Below are 8,614 nucleotides of genomic sequence, written 5' to 3'. Positions count from 1 at the left end.
AATATGGTAATGGCGTGTAGATCGAAGATGGAAGGGAATGGAAGGCTGAGAAGGAGAGAGATGGGGAATGGGAGGGCTAGTGGGTGAAAGGAGATGGAAATGTGATAGATATTTGAAAAGTAAAAAGAAGGAAAAGATTTAGAAAGAGGATGAAATTTGAGTGTACAGAGGCAGAAAAGAAAAAAAAAGAAAGGAAAGAGCTAAAATGGAAGGGTCAATATTTCAGAGGTAGGTGTAGTGAGGAAATGAAACGACAGGAGAAAAAAGACAAATGGACAACCTCTTGAAGAATTAACAGAATACAGACAGAAATTGGAACCAACATGATGGAAAAATAAAATGTCCAGACAATAAAGGTAGGAAAATCATTTTACTTTGAATATTTTAAATGGAATATGTTATCTTTGGGAAATGTGCATAGCGGATGTCTTTTTATTGTGTTAAGTAGAAAAGGAAATGCACTTTTGTTTTGTTTTGGGGTTTTTTTCTCTCCAGTGTTGCAGTACATGTTGAGGTTCCCAGTTCAATTTTGTCTATATATTTTTATTTCTAATTTGAGGGTCTGTCAGTGTGACTTTAACTGCAGATGAGGAGATTGGAGAGGAGAGGGAATTGGGGGAGGGACTTTATTTTCTGCCCTGGTCACCAGCATGGCTAACGGCAGCCCTGACCCTTGCTGTAGCTAGTGGGGATTCCCAAGCCCTACTAGCTGGGGTCTCCTGAAGCTGGCCAGAGATGCCTTCTACTGAGCTTGGCAGATGGGGGCAGCATCCTGGAGCCACTGACAACTAAGAATGTATGGGGTGCTGGCATCAGTGGCTTGAGGAGTTGCTGCTGCCTACTGGGCTTGGTGGAGAGGAGTTCTGGCCATCTTTACTGGAGGCCTTCAGCTGACAGAGATTGGGGATCCTCATCTGCTAAAGTACTTATATTTTGAATTGGGAAGTGCTGGGGAAGAGAGAAAAATTTGTGCCCACCCACTTTGTGCTCAGGCCCACCCAAAATTGGCTGTCTGGCTACACTACTGCTCATAAGAATACACAAGGCTGTGCCATAGAGTCAAATAACAGACACTAGAGACAAAGGGAAAAGCAAGCAAACAGGGAAAGCTGCCTTTACATACTCAAATCAGATAAGGAGGAATGCTCACAATAATCAGGATACAGACACAGCAGACAAAGAGTTAAAGCAGGCTAAAGGGAAGGGCTGCTTCTAAAACCCATCAGAAAGAAGCAGGGCTCACACTGCAGTCAAAGGTTTATTGCAAACAAAGGGGAAAACAACAATGTTCTTACTAGAACTCAGCCAACACACATAGCCAGGTAGGGAAAGGAAAGGCAGGCAGAGACAGAGCACATCCAGCTGCACGGGTGCAAGGTAATGAAGGAAAGCAGCTAGACTGGGGAAGCAAAGTAATCAATGAAAGCAGCTGGGCTGGCAACAGCCTGCTCTCTGAACAGGGAAAGGTACCAAGGGAAATCACACAAGGAAACAGAACAGGCTTAAGCTGGAGAGCCTAGATAACAAGAAAGGAATCTATTCAGGATCAAACCAGAACCACACACAGAAAAACAGAACAAGGCTTTGCTTAGAAGCAAAGTTAACAGGCTAATAATCCATACAGGTTTAAAGCAGAACAACATACACAGAGAACCAGAAGAGGGCTTTGCTTGAGAGCAAACTTAACAGGGAAGTAATCCATACAGATTCAAACCAAAACCACTCACACAGGGCTCAAGGCTGTGCCCAAAGGCACAGCATAACAAGAAGACCAGTTCCCTCAGAATCACAGAACAGTACAAGAAAAAAGAAAATAGACCTGTTGCAAAGGCAACCCAAGAAAGCTCCCTGGGTCCTTATAAAGGAGTAGCTGATGATGTCACAAGTAGGAAATGAAACAGAAGCAGGGACACCAAAGCAAGGCTTGGCTAACAGGAAGAACAACAGGAAAAAAAGCAGACTGGAGAGGTCACAGAGCTAGATACAGAGAAACAATAGGTCTGGACATAATGGCATGGCCACAACCATGACAACCGTGACACAATAAGACCAAAATACAGTATGGACACAACACAATTCTTCCGTGTACGATGCCCCTATGTGGCTATTCCACATGAACTTTAGCTTATCTCATGTGGCACTACCACATGAACCTTATCTTATCTCAACATCACTCTGTATTTGTTTACACTGGAGTCTGCAATCGCATCTCCGGCACTATGTAAGTCACATTGAGCCTGCAAATAGGTGGGAAAATGTGGGATACAAATATAACAAATAAATAAAAAAAACATTCAACAATAAACTTGATTGCTTTTATAATCCTTATCATCTCTAGCAAAATTTTTTACTTTTTGCTTTTTTAAATGATCTCGGTATTCGTCCACCTCATTTTTAGCCAAAATCAAAACATCCTTGGTCCAAGCACAACGGAGGAGAGGCACTCTCTCTTATATATATTTTGGAAGACAGTAAAAATCATCATATTCAGAGTTCCTGAAGAAGAAATTCGAAACCCTGCAGGGTCGGACTCGTTATGATTTAGAGATGGGAGTAACTAGCGAGGTAATTAAATTTGCTGATGACACAAAGTTATTCAAAGTCGTTAACTCGCGACAGGATTGTGAAAAATTACAAGAGGACCTTACGAGACTGGGAGACTGGGCGGCTAAATGGCAGATGACATTTAATGTGAGCAAGTGCAAGGTGATGCATGTGGGAAAAAAGAACCCGAATTATAGCTACGTCATGCAAGGTTCCACGTTAGGAGTTACGGACCAAGAAAGGGATCTGGGTGTCGTCGTCGATAACACGCTGAAACCTTCTGCTCAGTGTGCTGCTGCGGCTAGGAAAGCGAATAGAATGTTGGGTATTATTAGGAAAGGTATGGAAAACAGGTGTGAAGATGTTATAATGCCGTTGTATCGCTCCATGGTGCGACCGCACCTTGAGTATTGTGTTCAATTCTGGTCGCCGCATCTCAAGAAAGATATAGTAGAATTGGAAAAGGTGCAGCGAAGGGCGACTAAAATGATAGCGGGGATGGGACGACTTCCCTATGAAGAAAGACTAAGGAGGCTAGGGCTATTCAGCTTGGAGAAGAGACGGCTGAGGGGAGACATGATAGAGGTATATAAAATAATGAGTGGAGTGGAACAGGTGGATGTGAAGCGTCTGTTCACGCTTTCCAAAAATACTAGGACTAGGGGGCATGCGATTAAACTACAGTGTAGTAAATTTAAAACAAATCGGAGAAAATGTTTCTTCACCCAACGTGTAATTAAACTCTGGAATTCATTGCCGGAAAATGTGATGAAGGCGGTTAGCTTAGCAGAGTTTAAAAAATGGTTGGACGGTTTCCTAAAGGACAAGTCCATAAACCGCTACTAAACGGACTTGGAAAAATCCAAGATCCCAGGAATAACATGTATAGAATGTTTGTACGTTTGGGAAACTTGCCAGGTGCCCTTGGCCTGGATTGGCCGCTGTCGTGGACAAGATGCTGGGCTCGATGGACCCTTGGTCTTTTCCCAGTATGGCATTACTTATGTACTTATGATTGCATTTTGAAGCAGTTGATTCGAGAGGTCCCACCAAACCAGCCTTGTAGGACACTGCCTCGTTGCCAAATCATAAGTATCTAAAGTGTTGGTGATGGATATAACTAATTTTTTCTGGCCAGACTATGACACACAGGCAGTTTGGGACACTGCCAGCAACAGAGATATAATTGCTGATAAGTACGACGTATATTGAAGTCCCCCTCAAATACTCAAACGGAGGCAGATCATCGTCAAGGACTGTGCCCTTTGAGGATCCTCTTGACTATTTAAACGCCAAGTGCCTATTCCTTTGATTAATTATAATGAAGATAGCACAAACCTAAGTGCATCAGTATTATAGAGACTAAATATTTTAGTACTGAATGATTAGAGCACATTTGTTATTTTGGATGTGCCTGAGGTTTTATTGGAGAAAGTGATGGGATCAACTTACTCAGTTCTGTGATTTGTGAGGGAAGAATTCACATATTGAGTAGTATTTAATTTGAACACGGGTGTTTTTTTAAAAAACTCATACAAAAAATACACCTAAGAGAAGTTCTATGATTGAGAAATTTATCCACCCTAAGAGGCGTTACGTAACAGTGTGGTGCCCCGCTTGGGTGAGTTTATAACTCTGAGAACATCTCTATCATATAAAAAATTCTTTTTTGATTTGCCACCCAGAACTGTACTAGGTCAATCCCTTCACTTACTTATCTCCTTGTTAGATTTTTCTCTGGTGTTATACCATTAGCTTTATATCTTTTCCAGAGATACAATTGGGAACATTTTTGACTATTTGGTTTATACACATCGAAAGAGCAGCAGCTAGTGATATTAAGCACAGCGTGGTACTTTAGGAGTTTGGAAGTAGGAGACAAGTGGAGACCATTTCTCCTCATGCAAGGCAAACTTAAATGATTTTTTTTGCGAGATATGTTTCGTATTTATAAGTTTGGAACAATAAATTCCACCACTCCTGGTATGTGACCTGGTTCAAGGATTTCCAGTGCAAATGAATTACCTTCAGAGCCAGTGAAAGGCTGAAAGCATGGTATTAACAACTGCTCATTCATTGGGTTGTAAACTATTCTGAAAACAGCGGTCTTTAAGTATCACATATTTATAAGAGAGTGAACCAGAAAGGTGGAAAACAGCTGTCAACAGTGACCAAATATCTTTCCAGTAGCTTTGAATGCATACACAATCAAATATAATATGTTTAAGATTGCCTTGCTGAGACTGACAGGACCAACCATTATACTTCTATTCAGGAAATCTAGACTGTCCCAATTTGATTGACTGCACTTTTTGTCCTTTAGATTGTAAGCTCCTTTGAGCAGTGACTGTCCTCTGTGTTAAATTGTACAGCGCTGCGTAACCCTGGTAGCGCTTTAGAAATGTTAAGTAGTAGTAGTAGTTAGATTTTGAGGGATCAATTATATGGAGTTTAAGAGGTGTCCACAATGCCCTATGCATGAAGAAGTACATAGATTGTAACGTCGATGAGGATTTGGAGCACTTAAACAAGGATCTCCAAGTATGCTCCCATAGATTATCTGAAATAGGCTCCTGAATGTCTTCTTCCCAGCATTTACACAGGCCTGTGCATCTAGGGGGGGAGCTGTCTAACATCAATTTGTATATATGAGAGCGACATGCCCTATGTGCTGAAACCAGTGGCGTAGCAAGGGGGCCGGGAGGGGCGGTCCGCCCTGGGTGTCAGCTCGGGAGGGGGGGGGTGCTCCCTGCCAGCTCCCCCCCCTTGGCGAATTGACACCCCCCCGACCAGCTCCCGCACCCTACCTTTAAAAAGAATATCAGGAGGCAAGGCGCAGCGCCTCGCGCCTGCCCTGCACGTAATAGAAATGTGGACCGTCGGGTATTCCCTCGCTCTGTCTGTCCCGCCCTTGTGGAAATAGAAAGTTGCGTCAGTGGAGGGTGGGACAGATAGAGCGAGGGAAGACCCGACGGTCCACATTTCTATTACGTGCAGGGCAGGCGCGAGGCGCTGTGCCTCGCCTCCCGATATTCTTTTTAAAGGTAGGGTGCGGGAGCTGGTCGGGGGGGGGTGTCATCGTGCTGCACCTGGGGGGGGTGCAACGGCGAACTGCCCCGCCCCGGGTGGCAGCCCCCCCTGCTACGCCACTGGCTGAAACCAATGAGTAATGGTGACAATTTCAGGTATTTGTAGCATTTGCTGAATGTGAGTTTACTCTTTTTAAGCATAGAACTAAGTTGCAACCATTGATAGAACTGTGAGCCTGTTAATGGAAACTCCATACTCATATCTGAAAAGGATTTCCACACTTGGCTGTTAACATCTATAAAATCTTTAAGGGCCCATATTCCTATGCGTTGCCAATGGGCCCAAGGGACTTGCTTATTATTGATTTTGAACCTGGGGTTGCTCCAAATGGTTGAAAGTGAAGTTACGGACCATGGGGTACCTAAAGATTGGTCAAAGGAGGACAGCAGCCTATGGGTAGTACTGATAATTGGGTTGGAAACAACAGCATTGGGGAGACACATGTCAATTAGGTATGTGTGCAATAAGTGGTCTAGAACAGAACGCTCAAAAGTGAGCCATCTGGGTAAAGAGATCGCGTTTGAAGGAGCAATCCATTCCGATCCCTGATATAGAACGAAAGCTTTGTGATATAGCAAGAGATCAGGAAATGTAACGCCGCCTTGCAATTTAGACATTTTTAATTTACATAAGGCAATTCTGGGTACCTTAGAGTTCCATAGAAAATTGGATAGCAACTTTTCAAGCCGCCTATAAAAGGAGGAAGGGAAGAGGAGAGGGGTCATACTCAGAACGTAGGTAATTTTGGGCACTAACATCATCTTAATAGTGTCCAACCTCTCCCACCAGGTAAGGGTTAAGGGAGACCACTTGGACATAGCAGAGTCAATTTTTCAAATATTTTGTCAGAGTTAAGCTTGATGGTGGTTGGGAGGTCTCTGTCAAAATAAACACCAAGGTATTTAATAAAGGTAGCTAACCACTTGAGAGGAACACCTTGAATAGAGAAGGGAACGCAAATATCATTCAAGGGCATCAGTTCTGTTTTGTCCCAATTTATTTTATAGCCGGAAATACTTGAAAATAAGGAGATGAGACAAATAAGGGCCTTTAATGATGATTGTGGGTTAGTGAGATATAGCAAAACATCATCTGCATATGCTGAGAGCTTGAACTCTTCCTTTCCCAGAGTGATACCAATAATATCTTTAGATTGGCGGATAGCCGTTAGCAGAGGTTCCAGGGCCAGGTTAAATAATAACGGAGAAACAGGGCAGCCTTATCTGGTGCCCCTATGCAAAGTAAATGCGTCAGAAAATTCACCATTAGCAACAATACGAGCTGAGGGCGATGAGTACAGTAACTGCAACATGCGGATGAAAGATTCCGGGAAACCAAATTGATGAAGGACCATAAATAAGTATTTCCACTCTACCCAGTCAAAGGCTTTTTCAGCATCCAGAGAGACTGAGAGCACGGGGTAGCCCTGTGACCGGGCAAAGTGGATAATATGGCAGAGTAACCTAGAATTATCAGCACCATATCTACATTTGATGAAACCAGCCTGGTCTCTGTGTATGAGTGAGTGTATGACATTTTCAAGTCTACAACATAGAAGTTTTGCATAAATTTTGTAGTCTGTGTTCAAAAGTGAGATTGGTCTATAGTTCTTGACAAGAGTGCTATCTCTGTTAGGCTTAGGCAATACTACAATGTTAGCGTCTAGAAATTGGCCTGGAGAGGAGAGCCCGAGGAGAGCTTGAAAGTAGGATATCAGTTGAGTGGATATGGAGGATGCAAAGGATTTGTAGGACTCTGCAAGTAGACCATCGGGACCTGGCGCCTTGGTTGAGGGCAGCTTTTGGATTGCAGAAACAATCTCATCATGCGCAGTTGATTAATGTGGTGCTCTGAGAGGTGAGGTAGATGTAAAGATGTAAGGAAAGTGGAGATCTCTTCGTCATAAGGAGCAGCATCTGAAGAATATAATGACTGGTAGAAGGATTCAAAAGCCTCCAATATTAGGGGAGAAGAGGTAAGTAAAGAACCTGTAGGCGACCGGACAGCCGCTATATGCTGCTTTATCCTCTTGCCTTTAAGGTAAGATGCAAGTAGTTTACCAGCTTTGTTAGCTTCCGAATAGTATATTGCATTCTGTCTGAAAGTAACTGCATTACAGATGCTTGACAGCAGCCAGTTGTGCTGCATTTTCAGAGCCCTGAGTTTTTCAAGTGCAGATTTAGATGAGGATGTATGTAAACTAACTTCAAGCTGGCGTATTTCCATTTCGAGATCCGAAATTTTAGTATTAGTAGTCTTGCGTAGATGTGATGAGTACCTGATGATTTCACCTTTCAGCCAGGATTTATATGCTTCCCAGACTGTTGCAAAGGAGGAGACAGAATCCTTGTTTGTAACAAAAAATTCAGTGGATTTTTGAGAAATATGTTGGAGGAATAAGATATCCGATAGTAGAGTGGTGTTAAGTCTCCAATGGGCTGCCTTAGTTTGGGAAAGGGACCCATTAAGGTCACAGGATATTGCTGCATGGTCAGGAATTGATATTTCATGGATCTTGGCAGAGGACAACATGGGGATCAAATCCTTGGTGCCCCAAAAATAGTCTAATCTGCAGTACGTGCAGTGAGGAGCTGAGAAGAAGGAATAATCTCTGGATGTTGGATAGAGTAATCTCCAAAGATCGGTCCAACCATTAGAGCGCATGAGGCCATCCATCGCGGTCCTAACTTTGAGCTTATCAGGCCGACAATTTGAAGATCTGTCTAAATAGGGATCAATAGGGAAGTTGAGATCGCTTCCAGTGATGGTGTGACAGACAAGAGCATTCGGACCGGACAGATTGACTTTGTGGAAAAAATTGGGATCATCAGAATTAGGAGCGTAAACATTGATTAATGTAATGGGGTTGTTTTCAAGAGTTCCTTCTAATCGGGACCATCTTCCTTCATTATCATGAGTGTGAGAAACTAGCTGGAAGGGCAGGGATTTGCGTAAAAGGGTAATTACACCATTTTTTTTG

The sequence above is a fragment of the Microcaecilia unicolor genome, chromosome 6 (assembly GCF_901765095.1).
Source record: "Microcaecilia unicolor chromosome 6, aMicUni1.1, whole genome shotgun sequence".
Taxonomy (NCBI): Eukaryota; Metazoa; Chordata; class Amphibia; order Gymnophiona; family Siphonopidae; genus Microcaecilia; species Microcaecilia unicolor.
The sequence above is the reverse complement of the archived record's forward strand: the minus strand, read 5'-3'. Positions refer to the sequence as shown.